Source organism: Rattus norvegicus, chromosome 1, assembly GCF_021556685.1.
Source record: "Rattus norvegicus strain SHRSP/BbbUtx chromosome 1, alternate assembly SHRSP_T2T, whole genome shotgun sequence".
NCBI classification, from domain to species: Eukaryota; Metazoa; Chordata; class Mammalia; order Rodentia; family Muridae; genus Rattus; species Rattus norvegicus.
In genome coordinates, this window is record NC_141534.1 from 11553062 (window position 1) to 11578119 (window position 25058).

Consider the following 25058-nt stretch of genomic DNA (forward strand, 5'->3'; position numbering starts at 1 on the left):
ACTACTCACATGGCTATACTCTACCTGAAGAATGCAGAATTCTTGTTAGAGCTAACCAAAACTACTTAGACCACAGATAATTTTCCCTGCTGATTTCTGATTGGTGCTCTTATCTTTTTAAAAGCTTCACTAGTGACCCTAATTAACATTTTATCTATGAGATGGTTATTTATTTTATATTTATGTCAGTGTGCTGATAGGATTGATGTCCAAATAAGTAAACACATGAGTTCTACCTCATTCCACTCACTCCTGAAACAGATTAACATACTAGGTAGAAGTGTAGACTATGGCCGTGGAGGAAAAAAAATGTGTTTTAACATGCACCCAATAACATGCAAGCCTAAGATACTGTTCCAGTTAAATAAAACACTTATTACTTGGTACCATTTTTTGTGACATAGAACTATATTAAACTCAATAGAAACATGAGTCATTTTGGAGAAAATAGTACCCGACAAATACATGGTCGTGTAGAAAAGGAATTTCCTGTCCATAGTAAGTGAGTAAAACAAACAATGGGGATACAGCCATGTTAGTACACAGTGCACATCATATTGATGTGTACATAGCTCCATAGTGCAAGGTGGGTTCTATAATACACATGTGGGTACTATAATACCCAAGGTTCATAGCACAAATGAGGAAAGTGTCCTATCCATGGCACATCAAATCCTGCCAATACTGAACCCCCAGTGAGCGTAATTGTTGGGGGAGAGTGGTAATGGGGGGAGGATGGGGAGGGGAGCACCCATATAGAAGGGGAGGGGGAGGGGTTGGGGGATGTTGGCCAGGTAACCGGGAAGGGGAATAATAATCGAAATGTAAATAAGAAATACTCAAGTTAATAAAGATAAAAAAGAATCTTGAAAGAGAAGAATGCAATAAATAAATAAAATGAGTTTTAGTTTAAAGATTATTGGAGTTTACTTGTTTTACTTTAATTTGTTAAGACAGATTTACACCTTGAGATGCATACAGAACCATCTCAAAGATTTGAAAACTATACTGTAGCTTTTTTAAATGTTTTCCATAAAAAATTAAATGAACTGATGTATTTATTTCTGTATATTTTTGTTCATAATTTTATTATCTTAAGTATTATTTTATGATCACTAGAATTAAATATCTAGTATAATTCCACAACAGTACAGAGATTTTTTATATTCCATTAGGTCTACTTTATTAAATGACTAGAAAATAAGTTTGAGATACTCAAACATTATACTCTATTTGCACTGACAACTTATACTTTCAATTATCTATGTCCCATCACTCTCTTTCCAAAACCTCTGTTCATATAACCTAGAGCTAGTTCCCAGACCTATGCATATAAAGTCCCCCTCCCACAAACACCATCATTTAATGAATATAGATTATTTTCTTATGCAAAATATCCTGATTAAAGATTCCCTCCCTCTGCTCCTCCCATTTCTTCCCCACATCTCCTACCCTTCAGATTCACTCCCTTTCCATCTCTTCAGAGAAAAACAGTTTTCCATTGGACAATAACTCTTCATGACAAAATATCATGACATGATGGAGTAAAATTATCGTGTGGGTATTGCAAGCCAACGGGAGAAAGTGTCCCAAGAGCATTCAGAGAATCATTCGTTTTTACAGTCTGGAATCCCATCAAAATACTAATCTAAAAAAAGTGCAGCATGCACCCAAAAGACATGTTACAGACCCATTTAGGCCCCGTGACCCCTGATTTAGTGTCTGTTCGCTTATATGTATATTTCTTACTTGATTGAGACGGTCTTGTTCTCCTGGTGTCTTCCATCTTCTCTGTCTCATACATTTTCTTTGCCTTTCCTTCAGCAAGATTTCATGAGATCTGAGATGGAAGGATTTGGCAGAGATCTCCAATTTAATGCCTAGCTGTGGGTCTCTGCATCTGTTCCCATCTGCTGACAGAGGAAGTCTCTTCAATGGAGACTGGATAAGACACTGGTCTATAAATGCAGCGGAATATCACTAAGAGCTATTTTATTGATATTTTCACTTTTTATAGATCATCAGTACTTGATTTTAACTTAAGTCTCAGCTATTTAGTCTCTGCTTCTTTCTTACCCTAGTAGTGGTGGGTATGGCATCCTTCGAGTATAGTGGGCATTAAGTTAAAACAAACTTTGTTTAGCTAATACCACAAGTTCTATTTTAACACTGCCTATGTATATATTTTTAGGCAGGACAGCATGTAAGTCAAATATGTGTGGCCAAGTAGATGTCTTCATCTATCTTTTCATAACCTACAGAGTGCATTACCACACCAAAAAGATTAGAACTTAGGGGTGAACTCTCCATATAGGCAACAAATCAACTTCTCAATGTTCAATGAGTTCTATTGTGGTTTCAGAAATGTGGCATCAATTGCAGTTTGTAAAAAGCAACAATTTGTCATAGTAACTGCCATGTTGATTTCCATAGTGGCTTATTGTAGGAATTTTATCACACTGTGAACCCCAAGACTGTTATTTACTGAAAATAACAGCCTTAGTTGTGGCGTGGCACAGCCCTCAGCACACAATGTGAATCTCTGTGTCTGGAATACAGACATGTATTTGATAAACACCTTGAATCCCAAACAATGAGATAAATTTCATTTGTAGGAAGAACTATTCATTTGAAGATGATGTAACTGAGTGTCTGACAACTCAGAGAGAGATTTGAAAGAATACGACATACCCAACTCTTACAAGGATAGAGAGGAATGGAGAGCTATTTGAGAGACAGAAATAAAGGATGGAATTTTACTGAGAAAGAACAAGCTAGACACAGTGAAAATAGAACAAGTCATAAAATGAAAAGTAAGAAGACTAGAACATATTACCAAAGTTAGGATGAGGCCAAGAAAACACAGTTGCAGAAAGACAAGAGAGAGAAGCCATATAGGCTCAGTCAGCTTAGAGAGGGCTTTGAGCCAGAACAGCTGAGTTGAACCAACCAACCAGAGTTCAGAAAGAAGAAAGTGAGAGCTTATTCAGCAGTAAGTATCAGAGGATTAAAAACATTCCAGGCCTAGATAAGGTGGTATGGAGGCTAGAAGCTTCCAGGACTAGGCATAGGTTAGTAGATGAAGGCAGTAAGTCTCAGAGATTATGATTATCTACAGGAAAATAAAGTTTATGTTTAAAGTGCTTTAAAAGTTAGCAATCCCACCAGCAATGGAGGGTGTTCCCCTTGCTACTCATCCTTGACACCATGAGGTGTCATCTGTATTATTGATCATAGCCATTCTGACAGATATTAAGGTGGAATATTAAAGTAGTTTTCATTAGCAATTTCCTAATAAATAAGGATGATGGACATATCTTTAAGTGTTTCAAAGCCATTTCAGTTTCTTCTATCGAGAATATTTTGCCTAGATCAACACACCATATTTTAATTGGATCAGTTTTTTTTCTGAGATTTAGTAGCAAGCTAATTCTAAAGTTACTGGCCGTCACAAATTACCCAGTTTGGCAAATAATATCATAAAAGTTGACAAAAAGTACTTGCTCAATACTTAACTATGGAATGTTAAAAGTGGGTAGTCCCCATAAAATAAGCATTTAAAACAGAAAGAACTACACAGAGGCAAGAATCAGGCTTATGCATGTAATCATTTAAAAAGAATTCTAAGATGTATCATTAAAGAAAAATAGGCTTCCTCTTACATTCTCATTTTAGAATGGCAGATATGCTAGAGAAAAGAAAATTCCCATCTCATATAAAGCTAAGAATAAATTGACAGTACATTGCATTTACTTCAAAATTTTTGTATATTTTGTACACTGACCCTGTGTCCAATATATATTTAGTGAATGCTTTCCCCACTAAATAGTGTGCCATTTCACTTGAAAAATAGTGTCCTCTATTGCTCAGAAGATTTGTAGTTTAATGTGGTACTATTTTTAATTGTTTATTTTAATGACTGAACTATTGAAGTCCTCTCACCTGTCAATGATTTCATATATATTCCTTCCTTCCTTCTCAGTCAAATCCAGCATATGTAGTTTTATGATAAGGTCCTAGAACCACATGGACTTGAGTTTTGTAAAGAGAGATAAGTATCTACTTTCATAAATCTACATGTAGTTCTATAGTTTTAACAGCAGTATTTTTGAAGATATCTCTTCACTATTATATATTTTTTGAAATCTTTATTAAAAATAAAATATTTATAGGTAAATGAAACCATATGACGATACTAATTAATTTCCACTGACCGACATGTCATTTGTACACTGATAACATGTTGTTTTAATTATTAAGTCTCCGTAGTATACCTTGAAATATGAATGTTTATAACTTTAGTAATATTTTTATTTCTCATGATTATTTTGGCTCTCCTAGGTCTTTTGTATTTTTAGGTAAATAATTTTAATTTCTAGAAGAATTGCCTTGTAATTTGATAGGAATAATGTTTTATCTGTAAATTGCTTCTTTATAGGATAAGAGTGACCATTTTCACAGCACTAATCCTAAAAATCTATGAGTATAGGAGTGCTTTCATCATGATATCTTCTTCAATTTTCTGTTTCTATGTTTCTTTCTTTCTTCATCTCATCTTTTAAAATCATCATAGTACTTGTCTTTAATGTCCTACGTTGTATTTATTCCAATATGTTATTCTAAAATATTTTTAGGTTAATATGAATGGTGTTGTTCTATTGGCAAATATCATAATTAAATATTTGAGACATATAACTAAGCATAAAATCCTCAAAATATGAAATAAAATAATTCAAAACACTCTTTTAAAAATAATTCATATCTTAGGGATTAGGCTAATAAAAATTAAAAGTACTTTGAGGTTTCATATTACCCCAGTCTGCATGTCCAGGATTAGTAAAACAGCAGATGTTTGTAAGGAGATGGTGGTAGAAAGCACATATTAATTAGGGAGAGTTAAATCGGGCAAATCCATTATGGTAATCAGTGTGGAGTTTCAAGACAAATGAATGATCAAACTACAACTAAAACAAACAAACTGAAAACAAAACTGATACCTAAGCTATTACAAGATCTAGACACAACATTCTTGGAAATAGGCACAAAGGACTCCCATTATGAACAAATGAAAACAGATTAGATGTCTATCAAAAGATGATTGGATATTAAAAGTTGATAGATTTACATATTAGACTCAGTTGTTAAGAAAAGTAAGTCAAGAATATCAGATGGAGTCTTAAATCATTATATGTGGTATTTATACTTAGTATACCCATAAAGGGCTTATAATGGTTAGGGAATGAAGACATAGGTATGGGAGCAAGTGCTGTAGATGAGAAGATAGAGAAATAGAGTATAGTGATAGAATGGGCTAAAGTAGAATAAAGCATCAGGAAGGTCTAAACTCAGGTAGTGGAATAGAAAGGACAGCAAAGGAACAACAAGGTGGAAGGATAGCCTAATTATGTATTATGTGTGCATATATATAAGTATATATATATAAGTTATATATATATATAAATTATATTTATGATACAAGAGGGAAAATATAATCATCAGTTTTACCCAAACTTAAAAATTTGTGAGCTTTAATAATAACTGGTCTAGGAAGTTATATTCACTGTTTCAGTAGTGGCAAGAGCATTATGGGAGGGATCAAACATTTTATAACTGGAATATAGTCCTGTTCCGTAAGTTAAAGTTGTACATGGTATTATTACTGGGACAAGGATTTTAGGTAGACAGGCCATGGACCCAAGAGGCTGCTGAATGGGCATACTATTAAATTTATATTTAATGATCTATCATCATTAGATGATTATCTAATCATAATTATCATATCAAAATATTAATGCTTCTCTCAGCACAAACATGGATAACCAAAACCGGACCAAAACCGGACAAGGTGGACATAATAAAAGACTCAAGAACTGCTAGTCCCAGAAGGAACATCTGTACTATACTTCCTCCCTCCAAGGCTCTGGAACGATTTTAAAAGAGACAGTAAAAAGTGTAAGAGACAGGGATAGCAGCAATTATTACAGAGAATATGCTTCTTATCATAACAGGGCAGCTGTCAAATGAACTCAGAGCAGTTATCATAGCATGTGTAATATTTATGCGATCTCAAGCTAATCCAAACCCAAAATGGAAGAGGTAAGTAGTCAAGAAGTGATTCTACCTCTCTCTGAGGAGCTACTTGACATTTGTAGTTTCTGGGGAGAAACTACTTTCCTAAAACTACTTTTCCTAAAACTACACTTCTACAATATACTTCAAGACATACTTCTAAGAGCATATAGGCAGCATATTTGAATTTGCTGGTTTAAAAGGAAATGTGCAGTCAGGAAATAGTAGTCAAATGAGGTACAAGTCAGAGAGGAGATGTGTGGGGGACTTGAACATGATCAAAATGCATTGCACGATGTTCTTAAATAGGTGATTTTAATGTTCATATTAATGTAAAATAAGCAGTAGGAAACATATCAAGGACAAATGTCTATGATTTCATGGCAGGCAAAAATATATGTTAAAATGGTTAGTGAAGAGGAATGAATCAGAGTGCTAAAACTAAATCAATCACACGAAAGCAAAGGAGCATTTATTTCTCAAATAAAATGGAAAACAAAAAGGGAAAAGAAAGAATATTGCCAGAAAATACATTTTGTGGTACATTTATGTCCCAATTTTATGAATAAATATCACAACAATACAGATGATGGTTTATGGCACCGTATAGAAGCATTGCTGTAGAGATCAAACACAAATGACTATACGTAAATATGTCTGGTTTTGCTCGATAAATGAATGTAATTATTCTAATTGGCTAATAATATTCAGTCTTAGAATGGAAAACTTAAAAGACCGACATTATGGCTAGTGTATGCATCAACAGAGTCAATTTTGCTGGGTGTGATATTAAAAAAATTCTCAAGGTTGGCATCATGGAATTGTACATGGAATCTCTATAGTTATATAGAGATCTCTATGTAAAAGTGGTCTCTATCTGGTTTTTAATTGTTCCCTACCCTTTGGAATTATAGATAATTGAAGGACAAGTAGCTCCCAATGTTTATTGTATAAATGCTTTCAAAATTCTAGAACACTATTATTATTAACAAACACTTAACAGCTGTTTTGTATGTTTGCTCAAACATACCATAAGTTAATAGTGGGGTTTTTTTTGATGCCTAGAATTTTTAAAAAAAATACATGCATATATATCTTTGTATTAATACTCATAGGTACTTTTTCACAATAGCTTAATACAAAATAAAGTATATGTCAAGTGCTTGAATATCATTTAATTGAAAAATATTATTGATCTTTTAACAACAATAAAAGTTACTGTTATAGTCACTACACTCTTTTCTCAACTTTCAGTATGTTGAGAATCTAAAAGAAAAATTCAATAATATGCAATAAATGCATGAGAAATGAAACCAATTCCATCTAATGAATATTTTAAATAAATTATTATGAACTTGCTGGTACAGCATACAAGTAGTTATTGAAAAGTATATATTCCATAAACCAAATATCTACTCTTATAGCAATAAGTTAGATCTAAATGACAGAACATATCGATGAAATGTCTGCACTACAAGAGAAATAAAATCCACAAGCACATGCAATTTTTATTTCAAGTAAGATGAAGTAATATAATGAATAACTCAATTTTGTGATAGCAAAACATAAATATTACATTCAATAGAGTGTTTTTTTAATCATTACAATTAAAAGTATGCCAAGTTATTTTAAAAGAAACACATAAATCATAAAAGGAAAACAGAATAATAAAGGAGCCTAGAAAGAAAGCATTCATTGTAGCAACAGGAAAAATAACATCTAGTAGTTAATATGAACACATTATAGTTCTCTATTGAATTTATATGTACGTACATCAATCAGTCAGTCATTTATCTGTATACAATTCTACAAAAACATAAATCACGTAGAGCCTTTAACTGGAATAAAAAGATTTAAAAATATGACAGAACCTTCATAAAGTGAAATTGTCACTTTCAATGACACATGGAGCCAATATTGTTTTCCTTCTACCTTTGTAAAAAGATTGTTCGAGTGTTTTAGCACTCTAGGATGAAAAAAATACAATTTCTTTGAAAGCAACTTGATTTTTATATCAAGTATTTTTTCAAGAGGCCTAAAAATATATAGCTTTCATCAAGAAATTGCTCTTTTCAAACTTCAATAAAAAGAAATAACATGTTCTACACTATTTAGAAAGTATTTCTAGTGAAATCATTTATTACATAAAAATAAGAAGATATGGTACTTGTCTCTCAATGGAACTTTAAACGGTTCAAGAGGCAGAACAAAGTGCCTCACAGATTAATTATGAACTAATTTTGAAATGTAAAAAAAAAAACCCAAATTTCTACATAATGTGGAGCCTGATATGTTAACAGTTCTTATCTATGGCACATTATGAAATTTAAAATTTTATATATATAAGAATTTAATGAATGTATCTATACAAAGTATTCTATATAGTGGCACATGTAACATAGTTAAACTATAGTAAACATCCCAGGCCTGTGTTTGATAATGTTATATAGGAAGTTTATTATTTTCATTTCTTTTTATTATTCTAAATATTTTCTGTTAAGAGTGAAGTGTTATTCTTAAAAGTTGTAATCTAGAAATACATTATCTACAAGAACATAAAAGAAAGACTGCAGGCATGACTCAGCAATTAGTAGAAGCTGCTTTTTCACTTGTGAAACACTTTTATATTCCAAGACCCATATCAGACTGCTCAAAAACATCTGTATCTTCATTTCTAGGATCTCAAACCCTAGTCTTTCCTCTACAGGCACCCACCCATGTGAGCACACATACTCACACAGCCACAAGCATATGACCTTATGTTGAAGCAAAGTAAAGCCCTATAAAGGAAAGAAAGAACCCAGTCAAGTATACTAAGAACGTTAATGTCATATGAATTACTTTTTATGCAGTCACTTTTGGCACAAAGTATATAGAAATAACACTGATTTATATAGCATTCAATCCATAAGTTTAGTTTTCTGACAATAAATGATCTATTCAATTATCTGAATGTTCAAAAAGATCTAGGGAAAAAAACAACATGAAAAATTTTAAGATTTTGCTAAAGCTTCAATTTTTTAACATATTAAAATTGATTTTAGGAAAATAAGAAGAGAAATTTATCCCAGTATTGTGTTTGTAGGCACCCGTTGCCCTTTGGGATTTTCATGTGTCCTGGAAGTCTCAACTCAGATCCTATGGTTGTATGAAAAGCACTTTAAACAGCATCTTCACCAAATCCAAAATGTTTTTTATAGCATTGTCAAAGACTTTTGCTAGGTCCTGTAGGCTGCAGAAGGTGTGGCATGCCATGATTATGGCCCTTGCAGTGTAGCAAGCAGGGCATGGGCCTCTACACATGTTCGTTGTAGCTATAGGTGTAAGACATGCTTTATTTTTTAAAATAATTTATGTATTTGAGTATATGTTCTTCCTAGAGAGGAATGTCCTATCTGCCAAGCTTAATGATTCCATGATAATCAGAGAAAACATGATTCAAGGAAGTGAGAATGTGTCTATGTCACACAGAGACATTCAGGACTGCCTTTAAGGCTATAGGATAGGATTCGGGAAAATGTGAGTTCAAGAATATATGAACAGAATTTCTCATCTATGCAAAATATAAGGATACAATATGAAGTGAATGAGGGACTCCACAGATCTGAACAAAAACTGCACTAATGAGTCAGTAAAGGGAATGGAATGGGTAAAAAATAAGGCTTAAAACCATCAAATGGAAAAAGATACTATTTTCAGCAAATGGTGCTGGTTCAACTGGAGGTCAACATGTAGAAGAATGCAGATCAATCCATGCTTATCACCCTGTACAAAGCTTAAGTCCAAGTGGATCAAGCACCTCCACATCAAACCGGATACACTCAAACTAATAGAAGAAAAACTAGGGCAGCATCTCAAACACATGGGCACTGGAAAAAATTTCCTGAACAAAACACCAATGGCTTATGCTCTAAGATCAAGAATCAACAAATGGGATCTCATAAAACTGCAAAGCTTCTATAAGGCAAAGGACACTGTGGTTAGGACAAAACGACAACCAACAGATTGGGAAAAGATCTTTACCAATCCTACAACAGATAGAGGCCTTATATCCAAAATATACAAAGAACTCAAGAAGTTAGACCGCAGGGAGACAAATAACCCAATTAAAAAATGGGTTCAGAGCTAAACAAAGAATTCACAGCTGAGGAATGCCGAATGGCTGAGAAACACCTAAAGAAATGTTCAACATCTTTAGTCATAAGGGAAATGCAAATCAAAACATTCCTGAGATTTCACCTCACACCAGTGAAAATGGCTAAGATCAAAACCTCAGGGGACAGCAGATGCTGGCGAGGATGTGGAGAAAGAGGAACACTCCTCCATTGTTGGTGGGATTGCAGACTGGTAAAACCATTCTGGAAATCAGTCTGGAGGTTCCTCAGAAAATTGGATATTGAACTGCCTGAGGATCCAGCTATACCTCTCTTGGGCATATACCCAAAAGATGCCCCAACATATAAAAGAGACACGTGCTCCACTATGTTCATAGCAGCCTTATTTATAATAGCCAGAAGCTGCAAAGAACCTAGATGCCCTTCAACAGAGGAATGGATACAGAAAATGTGGTACATCTACACAATGGAATATTACTCAGCTATCAAAAACAATGTCTTTATGAAATTCGTAGGCAAATGGAGGGAACTGGAAAATATCATCCTGAGTGAGGTAACCCACTCACAGAAAAACACACATGGTATGCACTCATTGATAAGTGACTATTAGCCCAAATGCTTGAATTATCCCTCGATGCCTAGAACAAATGAAACTCAAGATGGATGATCAAAATGTGAATGCTTCACTCCTTCTTTAAAAGGGGAACAAGAGTACCCTTGGCAGGGAATAGAGAGGCAAAGATTAAATCAGACACAGAAGGAACACCCATTCAGAGCCTGCCCCACATGTGGCCCATACGTATACAGCCATCCAATTAGGCAAGATGGATGAAGCAAAGAAGTGCAGGCCGACAGGAGCCGGATGTAGATCTCTCCTGAGCGACACAGCCAGAATACAGCAAATACAGAGGCGAATGCCAGAAGCAAACCACTGAACTGAGAATAGGACCCCCGTTGAAGGAATTAGAGAAAGAAGTGGAAGAGCTCGAAGGGGCTTGTGTGCCCTTATGAACAACAATGCCAAGCAACCAGAGTTTCCAGTGACTAAGCCACTACCTAAGGACTATACATGGACTGACCCTGGACTCTGACCTCATAAGAAGCAATGAATATCCTAGTAAGAGCATCAGTGGAAGGGGAAGCCCTGAGTCCTGCTAAGACTGATACCCCAGTGAACATGATTGTTGGGGGGAGGGCAGCAATGGGGGGAGGATGGGGAGGGAAACACCCATAAACAAGGGGAGGGGGAGGGATTAGGGGGATGTTTGCCCAGAAACCGGGAAAGGGAATAACACTCGAAATGTAAATAAGAAATACTCAAGTTAATAAAAAAAATAGGGCTTATGTTTCAAGTAATAAAGGAGCATCGGGAATGGTGTAAGTAGTGATCTCTAGGCAGGATCCCACTCAACTAGCTTATTGTTTGTGTTTACAAAGGCACACAGATCTCTGAATGTATTGGCTGTGTTTAAAAAAAAAAGCACTTGCTGATTTTTTTCTAAAAAAATCAAGGGGCTAAATTCATAAAATGTTGATTTGTGGGATAATCGATAAAGGAGCCTGGGGTAAATAACTGAATTGATATATCAATAAAAGTCTGGGCTTTTGTTTGCAAGAGAGAACTACCCAGAGATGTAGGACGATGTCATTATGCAGGTGAAGGCAAGTACAAGATAGAAAGAGGCCTGTCATTGTATGAGAAGGAAGGATGGGCAGGAGAATAATTTTAGAGAGGAAGAGGCTAAGGAGAAGCAGCTTAGAAAACATGGAGGCGGATGTTAAATTTCCTCTCTGCATATTTATAGGTTGTTATGAATATTCTTTTTTTTTTTTGATTTTTTTTTTTATTAACTTGAGTATTTCTTATATACATTTCAAGTGTTATTCCCTTTCCCGGTTTCCGGGCAAACATCCCCCTCCCCCCTCCCCTTCCTTATGGGTGTTCCCCTCCCAACCCTCCCCCCATTGCCGCCCTCCCCCCATATAGTTCACTGGGGGTTCAGTCTTAGCAGGACCCAGGGCTTCCCCTTCCACTGGTGCTCTTACTAGGATATTCATTGCTACCTATGGGGTCAGAGTCCAGGGTCAGTCCATGTATAGTCTTTAGGTAGTGGCTTAGTCCCTGGAAGCTCTGGTTGCTTGGCATTGTTATGAATATTCTTAAAGGATGGATGTGTACAGGGCTTTATATGTCTAGGTGGGCAATTATATCCTATCAATTGGATCAGAGGTTAATGTATTGTGTGTTCTTTCATATGGCGATGTAATTGAGTTCAAGAGAGTGTGTGGTGGCTGGACACACTGGGCCTCCACAGAATTGGGATGTGTATGTCTGTCATTGTGGCAACCTGCCTTGGGAACTACATGGTTAGAGAGATTGTTGCTAGGCACAGAAAGTAGCCATTGGCAGTGTCATAAGGGATGGAGCTAAGCAGGGGAGATGCCTTGCAATCTAAGATGTAAATACCTAACAGTGTTTTGTGGCACTATGGTGAAGGTTCTAGTGTTGGATAAAATAAGCATTTTATAACTTTACCACAACACAGAGAGAACTGCTTAGAGAGCAAGCATAACTCTTTTAGGATTTTTCTGTTGGATTTTCTGACATTCATTAGAAAACCAAAAATCTAGTTAGAATGCTAAAACAGCTCTTTTAGAAATTGTCTAGCTGGTTTTCTGAAATTATTTTTGGAAAACCCTAGAGAAATACAGAGAACTAGAACTATTACACTTTTTTAGAGTTATTCTGGTTTTCATTTTTATTACTTATTTTATTCATTTACATTTTAAATGATATCCCCCTTCCCATTTTCTTTTCCACAAACCCTCCCATCTCTCCTCTTCACCTCCTCTTTTCCTCTATGAGGGTCTTCCTCCACCTACTCACCCACTCCCACCTCACTGTACTAGCATCTCTCTATGCTAGGGCATCAAGAACCCACAGGACCAAGGGCTTCTACTCCCATTGATGCCAGATAAGACCTTCTTCTACTACATAATTATCTGCAGCCATTTATCCCTCCATGTATACTCTTTGGTTGGTGGTTAAGTCCATGGGAGCTCTGAGGCATCTGGTTATTTTATATTGTCTTACCTATGGGGTTATAACCCCTTTCAGCTCCTTCAGTCCTTCTACTAGCTCATCTGTTGTGGTCCCCAAGCTCAGTCTTATGGTTGGCTGTGAACAGTTGCATCTTTTTTAGTTAGGTATTGGCAGAAATTCTCAGGGAACCACTATACCAGGCTCCTATTAGCAAGTAATTCTTGGCTTCAACAATAGTGTTGAGTGTGGTTCTACAGATGGGATAGATCCCTATGTGGGGTGTTTTCTGGATGGCCCTTCCTTCAGTCTCTGTACCATTTTTTGTCTCTATTTTTCCTTCAGACAGGAACAATTCTGGGTTAAACATTTTGTGATGAGTGGGTGACCCTATCCCTCAAGTGGTGGGCTGTGACTATATACTGGTTGTTGTCTCTACAGGTTCTATATCCCATTTATTTTGTATTTTGGATAAAGTCATCATGGTTGGGTCCAAGGAACCTCTTGCTTTCCCTGTGACTGGGACTTTCTAGTGGTCACCCACAGTTCCCCCATCTCCCAATGCTATTCTAATCAATGTCCTGACCCGCTGTACTTCTATCCTTTCCTATCCCATATGTGATCCTCCCTGCCTTTTTCTCATCCCTTTCCTTTCTCTCTTCCAGGCCCCATCCTCCCTCTACCTCCTGTGAGTATTTTGCTTCCTCTTCTATGTAGGATTGAAGGATCCACATTTTGAACTTTCTTCTTCTTGACCTTCATGTGATCTATGAATTGTATTTTGGATTTTCTGAGCTTTTGGGGCTAATATTCACTTATCAGTGAGTGCATATTATATGTGTTCCTTTGTGTTTGGTTTACCTCACTCAGAATGATATTTTCTAGTTCCATCCATTTGTCTTAGAATTTCACAAAGTCACTGTTTTTAATTGCTGAGTAGTACTCCATTGTGTAAATGTACCACACTTTCTGTATTCATTCATCTGTTGCAGGGTATCTTTATTGTTTCTAGTTTCTGGCTATTATAAGTAAGTCTGCTACGGACATGGCAGAGCACGTGTCCTTGTGGTATGGCACCATCTCTTTGGGTATATGTCCAAGAGTGGTATAGCTGAGTCTTCAGGTAGGACTATTTCCAGTTTTCTGAGGAACCACCAGGCTCTTTTCCAAAGTGGTTTTACCAGGTTTCAATCCCACCAGCAATGGAGGAATGTTCCTTTTTCTCCACATCATTGTCAGAATCTGCTGCCCCCTGAATTTTTGATCTTAGCCATTCTGATTGATTGGTGTGAGATGGAATCTCAGGATCATTTTGATCAACATTTCTGTGATGATTAAGGATGTTGAACATTTCTTTTTGTGTAGCACTTTTCTGACTTTGGTCAGAGAATGAAAGAGCTATCCATAGAGATATTATAGGTCTTTTAGAATTTTTCTAGCAGGTTGTCTGACTTTGGTAAGAAAACCCATAACCTAGAGAGCCATCTAGAGAGCTATCTTGAGAAGACTACGGAACTGTCAGGTTGGATCCATCACTGGATGCATAAAACCATAACCCACTTCTCGGGTTGGGCCTGAGATTAACACCTTTTCTTGGGTGCAATATCTGGGAAGGGAATCTTATTGGCTAAATCCTTCAGGCCTCTAGGTACCTCATTATGGAGAACTCTGCTTTAAACCTAGGTGACCATGGGACATGTTTCTTTTATGTGAGAAGCATAGCATGTGTTCCAAGTCAGGAGTCTTGCCGGTAGCTGAGAGTCACCAAAGCTTCAGGTGTGTGCCCACTGAGTCTCAAGGTCTAGAATTACTCTACCTTACCAAATTTCCTGGCATTGTTTTATATCCCACACTCAGGTTTGCCCACAGGTGAATCACGTGTGTGCAGTTTATCAGTTGTGATTCCACTTCTCAAATGAGGAGCTGGAATCAACTTTATAGAAAATTAGCCACAGGACATTAAGGAAAATAGCCCCCTTTCCCCCCCAGGAATGGGATCTGATGTCCAAGATGACAGCAGGAGATTCCTCTAAATATGGTGATAACATTTTATAACTTTTGTTTTGATAACTAATATACCTTTCAGTATTTGTGATCTTGAGTTTTTCTTTGGTTGTCTGAGGGTGTCTCCTTCTTCTTCTTCTTCTTCTTCTTCTTCTTCTTCTTCTTCTTCTTCTTCTTCTTCTTCTTCTTCTTCTTCTTCCTCTTCCTCTTCCTCTTCCTCTTCCTCTTCTCTTCCCCCCTCCTCCTCTTCCCCCTCCTCTTCCTCCTCCTCGTTTTTCTTCCATCCTTTTCTCAATTGATAGTGAAATACAGAAACCTGGACTTTTTTTCAAAAGTTTTGAAAATGTGTCTCTGAATACTTACAGATATTTCAGAAAAGAACATAAACCACAGATAAATAATTGAAGAGAATTTCTCACTGGTTTTATCTTGAAAAAACAATCCATGGTTACTTCACATATACATTTTAAAAACCTGTATTTTTCTATCGTTCATTGTCTGATATTGTTTCCTAATTTAAGTTCTGTAACAAAATTCTTTCTTTTTGAATCATTTACATCATAACTACCACACATTACATTTATGGAAATATACTGACAATTCCCTCTGGATAAAATGGTTCATTTTTTAATCATGAAAACAATGAATGTTTTTATCATTGTGGAAAGGACAAAACCAGATATAATGTTACAAAATGAAGTAATGAATATCAATAGGAAAAAACAAAAGATGTTCATTCTCAGGATAAATTATATTTTATTATATGATCAAGCATATTTATTTAAAAAGCTTAATAAAATATTTTTTCAGATATCAAATTGTTAAGAAATCCATCTGTCCACACTTATACTCATAAGAAAGACTAAAAAATGTTCCTTTTCAAATATATATACATATTTTAATATATCTTTTACACACACATATACATACATACATAAATACCTACATACATATTCACATAAACACTTGAAATAACTGTTGAAATAAAATGCATTTTCTTTACATACTTTATAACATTATCCATTATTTTAAGCCCTTCTCATACCTATAATTACAGGATGCAAATCTAACTTTCTATTTAGATATTTTAGGTGTTAAGGCCATTTATAATAGAGTAGATAGATAGCTTACTAGTATATTTCCTTAATGGAAATAATTTAAGTAGTAAAAATGTCATAATTTATTCAGGAGTTCAATATGATCTTACTAAAATAATCAAGTAAATGAGACAGGCTGCAACTCAGGAGCATGAAAAAGAATCATCATTCCTGTATAATTATGTTTGGATTGCCTGAAAATAGGATTTTTCCCCCTACGATGACAAGAAGTGAGAAAATATTACAATGATCATCCTGGATTTCAGAGAACTGAAATTGTTTTATCTTCATGTGCCTGACTTTCCTTTCTTGTCTTACAATTCTTACCTTCCTTTCTGCACCCCATCCCCTTTCTCTGAGGTTCAGGGTATGTCAAGAGAATCATACTTTCTCCTTAAATTCATCATGATGACTTAGAATTGTTCAAGTATTAAATTACTTTTAAAAACATCTCAATAATAAGAATTAAATAGAATTTTTAATACAAATATTTTCTTGTTCTTGTGCTTCGTAAGAGGTAATGTTTATTTACAGTATACCAATATGAAAAATGGCTGTGATTAATTGAGATCTTTACCTAGGAGGAGACCATGTTATCAGTGATTCATATTCAGGTTAGTCTGCTCACAGAAATATGAAAATCTACATAGCAATGCTAGTAATTTTAAGTTTTACTTGTTTGCATTTGTAAATCAGTTCCAGAGACAATGTTTCTACTCTTCCTTACCATTGGATCAATATAAACCATTTTGTGAAACTCTTTTAGTATAATAACTTTATTTATTTAACCAAACACTTCCAGTATGAAATCCACAAATTAGAAGTCAATCATTCTAAATGGGAGTCCTATTTATTATATGACTTCTTCAATTTTTTTTCACTTGTTTGTGTTGTACTGCAGTCACTTATGAGAGTTTTGTTTTATATTTTCACCATACTTCCCCTTTCTACAATTTGCAGGTGATTTTTTTTTTTTTTTGGTTCTTTTTTTTTCAGAGCTGGGGACCGAACCCAGGGCCTTGCGCTTCCTAGGTAAGCGCTCTACCACTGAGCTAAATTCCCAGCCCCCAGGTGCTTTAACATAAAGAAATTCTAACTCTTCTGGGTGCTTTATTAAAGCATGCAGAATAAAATACTGAGAGAATTGTGTATGCACAATTTTTATAAAGGTAGTGACTAAGGAAGTATAAATTAGTATTCTTTAAAATCTTCAATTCAATCAGGAATGTTTATGATGTGTGTGTAAAAATTAAAAACACACAACAAAACATGGTAAGATATTCCTCTGTATGATATGAGAATTTATTAGTTTTGAAGCAAAGATAAGGTAAGGTAATGTTCTTTTGTTTGAGTAGTTATTGGGAGTTCATTAAATATTTATTAAATACTTCATATTTGATTGGATTAGTTCATATATCTTGGCTGTCTTTACCAGAATATACCAGAAATGCCAATACCCAGTTAGTACAGGAGCTAAAAGAAAATCCATGTCTGAGATTTTCGACACCTACTAAAACTTGAGAGTAGGATTTTGGATGTGAAATACGATGGGTAAAGTGAGGCTCTGATTTGCTACTTAAGGGAATACTTCCGTAGATATGACAGTTTTCTATTCTGAGTGAAGATAAAAAGAGCAGGGAAGTTTGAACACTATTGAAAAACTTTCTAAGTACTTTAAATTTGGGATCTTTGTAATTTTGGTAAATTTATTTAAAAGTATTTGAAATCTCTATATGATTCTCCTGTAGATTTCTAATGAAAACAACTACTGAGTAGGTTAACACTGTTGCAACTTACTTTGCTAACATCATTATTTGATTAAATGCTGGACATACTAAAATTCAGCTCTATCACTTTTTATTATGATTTGTGTCACCTTTGGATTATAATAAAATTAGATCAGTCACAATGTCTACTATTGTTTTTCCAACTCCTTATATGTAACTCTTTGCTCTGTCTCAAATTCATTATTTTTTTTCTTTAGTAGTTGCTTTATCTATGGGTATATTAAAACATACACTGCTCAGTCCACAATGTAACTTGTATGTTTTCACAGGTAATCAGTTGGTATTGGATAACCAATTGTTGTCCTCCTCCCACAGGAAAACTATGTCTTGCTATTTCAACATTCCTTAGTTGCCTATTCATGAAGACTCATGAACTTTCTCCCTTCCACCTTAGCATGTACATTGGTATCGTTCTTGTTCAAGTCTTGGTGAGATTTTATGAATATAGCATCTCACATTATTAGAGATACAGTATCACAGAAAATTTCCTGTTTCTCTGCCTATTATAATATTAACATTCTATCTTCTGCAATCATCCCTGAACTTTAAGTACAAGTTCTGTGTTGTATATGTATATATTGGGCCTGTGCTCCACAACTATGCATAGCATTTGGATTTGGCTTTCCTTAATGGCACATCTGATGCAAAAAATAGTTTTCATGATAAAGGGTTAGGACAATATTTATCAGACAATGTAAGGATATGAATTTAGATTATAGTTAGAGATTATGCTGTCTTAGAGGTTGTATGTTCTCCATAATACATGACTGCATTAGCTCCAGGTGTTTGGTTGGTTTATCAAAGCCTGGCATGGTTTCCTTCTTGTTGAGCAAATCTTTTTTTTTTCTTCTCTTTTTAGTATTGGATTTTTTTATTTACATTTCAAATGTAATTCCCTTTCCTGGTTTCAAATCCAGAAACCCCCTATCCCATACCACCTCTGCCTTCTTCTATGAGGGTTTTTCCCCTCCTGAACCACCCATACCCACTGCCTCCTCACCCTGACATTCCCCTACACTGGGGAGTCTAGTCTTGGCAGGACCAAGGGCTACTCCTCCCACTGGTGCTTTGTTGAGCAAATCTTAAGACTACTTGTAGAGTTCTTGGATGCCACCAAGGTATGTGTGCCACTATTGAATCTTTAGGCTTTATTGTGTTATGTTGGACATTGGTGTGGTCCATAGAAATAATCTGAATGAACATTTTGTTACTTCACTCATTCAGAAGTTTCCATGGAGTCATCTTCTATCTTGAAAAGTAATCATGAACAAGGAGTAGGCCTTTCAGAACAGATGAATCTTGGGTTCTCTGGGTTCTGAGTTTGAAATGCACGGTGTCTTCAGGGATAGAGACGTATATTTGCTGACTTCGTATCATGCCATGTTGCAGAAATCATCGTTTATAGAAATTTTCTGGTACAGTTTTCTAAATCTGCGACTTGTCAATGTATGTCATATAAAAACGGAATGAATTGTGGTTCTTTTTCTCTATTTCAATATCATTAATTTCCTCTCTCCCCTTATTCAAAGAAGTGCTCAGAATACAATATTGAGGAGGAGTAATAAAATTGGATATCTCTTTCTGATTATTTATATCAGTAAGGTTGCTTCAAGTTTTCCTCCATTTACTATGATATTGGTGTGTGTTTCATATCATATATACATATATATACATACATATATACATATATATAAAATCATATTTTGTTATATTAAGGTGTTGCCTCCATCTCTGTCCTGCAGAAAGGAGCGACACCACGACGTTCTTCTCAAAGCAGTTTATTCAGGAACCTTTCTTTCTGCATGCAAGCAGCAATCTCTCTTTTCTTCCCTTTCTCTCCGCAGCCAGCGAGCACACTCCCTTATATCCTCCCTCAACTCTGCCTCCTCAGTCCAGACTGCATAATCTCAGTTCATAGGTCCACGTCACATGCCCTGATCTTGCATCATGGTGCACCTGCACAGCTTTTCACAATAGACATGGCTAATTTTAGGTGTGTGAGGAAGTCCGGTGCTAGTCATGAGACTTAACTGCAGTCCCAGGCGCCACCTTGGGACTGCTGCCACACCCGCTCCCCACATCCTTTGTGACTGTATAGCTCAGAATGGCTTTCTACATCTCCCCCTTTTTTCTTTTATAGAAGGCCATTAAGATTTCCGGGAGAAACTGGGCAGAGGAGCAAATGACCGAAAGAGGTGTAGCCATCTCTGTCTTAGGATCGACCTCTCAAACCCCAGCCTTATCCGTCATAGGGTCACCATGTCCTCCTCAAGGCCCCGTGTTTTAGGTTGGTCAGGGGCTAGAGGAAGTTGCCCGTCATTGAAATGGCTACTTTGGGTCATCTTACCATTCCTCCCAAAAGCCCAGGAATGAAAGGGTAGGGGCCACATGGCTTTACTTTAGGAGATTGTGCAAGGTGAGCCTTTCTCGATATGTGGTGGGCACCTTGTCTTGTTTGCCTGTGAGTCTGGAAGCTTCAGCTGTTAGGAACCAGAGTTCTGAGTACATGAGTCTGACTAGGAGTTCTCTGTACATGAGTACAGAGTTCTGACTAGGCAGCTAACCTTAGGGCAGTGGAATTAGCATCAAAATACAGATAACTTCAGGGCAAACCACAACTTTGGAAAGCAAAGCTCAACCTCCAACAATCTATTCTCCAAAATCCAGTCTCCAGGACACCGAGTCTATACAAGGGTTGACTGCCAATTCCTACATATGAATGCATGATGGTGCGGTCTCCAATACCTCAACAAAGAGACATTGCCTTAAAATCTTTTAGAAGCCTGGTATCTAGGATAAGAATTCCATAAAAATATTGTCACAATTTAGACCTGTTTCCCTAGATTGGCTCATGCCACATGTTGTCTAGAATGACTCAATCCAAATTACCAGTTTTCTGTCAACTTTCTGTTACCAATGTTAAGTTTTTTTAACCATATCCAATAACTCTAAAGCCAATAATCCATGACCAAGGCATGTAGAGCAAATTTATACATTTAGATCCAGTCAGAAACAAAATTGAAGTGGCTACACATATCTTTAATATTTAGACCAAACACCATTTTGACTTTTCTAGCTGGGATTTTAAGAGAAGCACCTTGTCACCTGCTAAGTCTAATAATCAGCTCATGTAGACGCTCATCCCCCGGCAGCTTCTCCATCTGACCTAGGCTCCTAGCTACAGGTGCAGGGCTCCAAGGGCCAATTGAAACTGCTTTTTATTCATTTGTTCCTTTTTTGAAACGAGTTAAAACCAAATCAAGTTGTGAACGACCAGCGGATAAAGTTTTTACCATTTTCTCTTTTGAACATGAAACATACAACATTTAAGCAACGAGAAACAAAAACCACAGACATAAACTGACAGACATGGACAGCTTGGTGCACCAAGGACAGACAATAGACATAGAGGGGAAAAACTATATGGTGTCCCACCGAAGGGACCCAGATTCCAATAGGAGCCAGCAGAGAGGTAGGATTTCCCCTTTCCCACCACTTCCACGGTGACCGTCCACTCGAGTGGAGTTGATATGGACGATGGATTGTCTCAATTCATGGACTAGTCCATCAAAGTGTTGAAACCAAATTCCTGTAAGATACTGAGATATATTATGGGATATCTGAGCAGCATGACTGACATTCACAAATGGTATGGAAGTGACACACAGTCCTGAATATTTCCACTCACAGTCCAATTGCATTAACTCCATCATAATATCCGCTTGTTCCTGGAGCAAATCGACCCTTTGATACAGCAGCAAAATTCCCGCTTTCAACTGACTATTAATATTACCCTGAACATCTAAAGCTTCTGCAACACCTGTGGATAAATTACTTACAGATGCCGCAGTCTGTACTACGGAGGTAAGGGATATGGCCGCAGCAATGGCTGCGGTGGCAGAAACTGCTATAGCAGTAACAATGGCTGCAGTAATGCAAAAAATTCTCCAGATTACCGGGTGTAAACTATGTCCCTTTGCCCCGCCCAGAGCATACGGAGGTGGATGCGGCGGCCCCAGAGCCGATGGTTCTACCTTTAGTTTCACTTTCTCTAAGCTGTCGGCGATGCTTTCCAGATCGTCTTCCAACATTTCCCCCTCACTAGAATTTCCTTCGGTTTCTAATTTTTGAGAACGTTCCTCCCTAACCTGATTTAGTGCCTCATTTCCCTTTTTGAACCACACCTTTCCTCATCCCTTTGCAATTTTTCACTAATTTCCACACTGGCAGCACTCCTTTTGGTAAAACCCCCCTGCTCCTTGGCAAACCTCAAATCTTTCCCTAATTTCTTCCAACTGGGCATCGTCAGGTGTCCTGTTACAGGAAACCATGGAGCAACTTGGTCCACTGCTTTTAAAAAATTTTTCAGGGTCTCCTTTTTCAGCCCAATTCCTTTTACTTTCAGTAAGTTTTGAGAGCTTGGCGAACTGTCTGCCCTGATGTAGAATTTCCCAAGGTGCTTGGTGCAACTTGTCCCAAAACCAGGAACCTTATTGTCTCAATCCGAGAACTTAACCCTCATCCCAAAACCTGGGAACTTTATTGTCCCAATCTGAGAACTTAACCCTCGTCCCCAAACCTGGAAACTTACTAGCTAGCTCCCCTGACTGCAATGAGTTCTGAATGAGTGGAGGAAGAGTTCCCGTACAGGCCACCACTTGTCACCTCGGTCTCCGTCTCACAGAAAGGAGCGACACCACGATGTTCTTCTCAAAGCAGTTTATTCAGGAACCTTTCTTTCTGCATGCAAGCAGCAATCTCTCTTTTCATCCCTTCCTCTCCCAGCCCCCGAGCACACTCCCTTATATCCTCCCTCAACTCTGCCTCCTCAGTCCAGACTGCATAATCTCAGTTCATAGGTCCACGTCACATGGCCTGATCTTGTGTCATGGTGTGCCTACACAGCTTTCACAATGGACATGGCTAGTTTCAGGTGTGTGAGGAAGTCAGGTGCTAGTCATGAGACTTAACTGCAGTCCCGGGCGCCACCTTGGGACCGCACCCATTCCCCACATCCTTTGAGACTGTATAGCTCAGAATGGCTCCCTACATTAAGGTATGTTTCCAATGCTCTTTATTCTTTCTAGAACTTAACTCAACATGATTTTAAGTTTTGTCACAAGCTCCTTCTGTATGTATTAAGATGATCACATGATTTGTATTTATGTCCACTCAAATGGTTTATTACATTTGCTTACTTGCGTATGCTGAACCAACATTACATTTCTGTGTTAAAACCCAGTTGGTCATGGTGGCTAATCTTTACAATGTGTTTCATATTCCAAATACTTTACTGAAAATTTTCAGTCTACATCATTGGTTATACTGGTATACATTTTTCTCTTCTCTCTTTTTAATTCCTCTTATATCTTTTCCTAATTTGGGTATTAAAATGACTGACTTTATACATGTTTTTTTTCTTCTTCTCTGTCTGATTAATTTAAGAAAGATTGACTGTAGATCTTCTTTGAAAGTTTGGTAGACTTCTGATGTGAATCCATCTGACTCTAGACTGTTTTACTTGGAAAGTTCTTTTTGGTTTGTTTGTTTTTATTAGATTTCAATTTCATTTAAATGGGTCTGTTTAAGTTGTTGACTTTTTCTTGGTTTAATTTTGATTGTTTGACTGAATCTGAAAGTATATTCATTTCTTTTTGGTTTTTCCAACTGGAAAAGAGGTTCTAAAGTATTCCTTTATAATATTCTGAATTTCTTTATTGCCTGTTATAATGTTCCTTTTTCATGACTGACTCAGCTAATTTCTGTTAACTTTTCCTTCTATGTAGTTGGTTGAAAATTCTGTAAATTATTTTTATCTTTTCAGGGAAAGAGTTCTTAGCTTTGTTGATTCTTTGTTTTGCTTTCTCTCTACTTTATTAGTTTTCTTTGAATTTACTTGTTAAATTTGAGCTTAGTTTCATCTTAATTTTCCATATTTTGCCTTAATCATTATGTTATTTATTTAAGCTCTGCTATGTATGTAGTTTTAACTTGTTTCTTTTTACTTATTCGCATTACATCCTGCACCTTGACTCCTTCCAGTCATTCCCTCACACAATCCTTGTCCTCATATCCCTATCCCCTTCTGAGCAGGTTGAGGTACCTTGAGTGTCCCCTGATTCTGGCACAGCGAGTCTTTGAGAGGTTAGGCACTTCCTCTTCCACTGAGGCTAGACAAGTCAACCCAGCTTCAAAAACATATCCAATATACAGGTGAAGGTTTGGGGGTTGCCCTGCTTCAGTTATTCATGTTCCACACGAAGGTGAAGACCAAGCTGCACAGATGCTAAATATGTGCAGAGAGGCATAGGTCCAGCCTGTTTATTTTCCTTGGTTGCTGGTTCAGTCTCTGAGAGCACAAAGGGTCTTCCTGAGGAGTTCCAACCCGTTAGGGACTGTAATCCTTCTTCATTTTCTTCTATAACTGCTCTCAACTCTATTCACTGTTTAGCTGTGGGAGAGGTAATTTCACTCTGTCTGAGTGAGTTGGTAGATAGAGACTCTCAGAGGACTGCTCCTGCAAAGTTAAAATAATGTAGTCTTTTACCCCGCACTAGAGCTGGAACTGTAGTGTCCCATGTCATTTGTTTGATATTTTCATCTCAGTGAGCAAAGCATCTCACCTGCTTTACTCCATCCCATATCACACTGCTGATGGCTACTCTCTGAGAATGGCAACAATCTCTCTACTCATCTAGTTGCCAAGGCAGGTTGCCACAATGCCAGACATACACATCCCAGTTCTGTGGTGGCCCAGTGTCTCCAGCTACCATACACTGTCTTGAATTCAATTAAATTGCCACATAAAAGAACATAAAACACAGTAACCTCTGGCCCAATTAATAAAATATAATTGCCCACCTAAATAAGATACAGTTGTTTAACTAGACATAAAAAATCCTATACACATCCATCCCTTAAGAATGTTCATAAAAACCTGTAAATA

General features: G+C 36.7%; 1 long non-coding RNA gene and 2 other non-coding genes across 3 annotated transcripts in view; all 3 read left to right on the plus strand.

Annotated features, from left to right (window-relative positions):
- The first annotated feature begins 12821 nt into the window (after positions 1 to 12821).
- Positions 12822 to 12885, plus strand: LOC120100212 (U7 small nuclear RNA). Its single transcript, XR_015655701.1, has one exon. It is a non-coding gene; the product is annotated as a U7 small nuclear RNA (small nuclear RNA).
- Positions 12886 to 14632: 1747 nt separating this feature from the next.
- Positions 14633 to 14694, plus strand: LOC120100214 (U7 small nuclear RNA). Its single transcript, XR_015655705.1, has one exon. It is a non-coding gene; the product is annotated as a U7 small nuclear RNA (small nuclear RNA).
- An 8379-nt stretch (positions 14695 to 23073) lies between these two features.
- Positions 23074 to 25058, plus strand: part of LOC147996660 (uncharacterized) — a 45174-nt gene continuing 43189 nt past the window's right edge. Inside the window, exon 1 of the long non-coding RNA XR_015654083.1 lies at positions 23074 to 23168. This is a non-coding gene — a long non-coding RNA (uncharacterized LOC147996660). The remainder of the gene's footprint in view (positions 23169 to 25058) is intronic.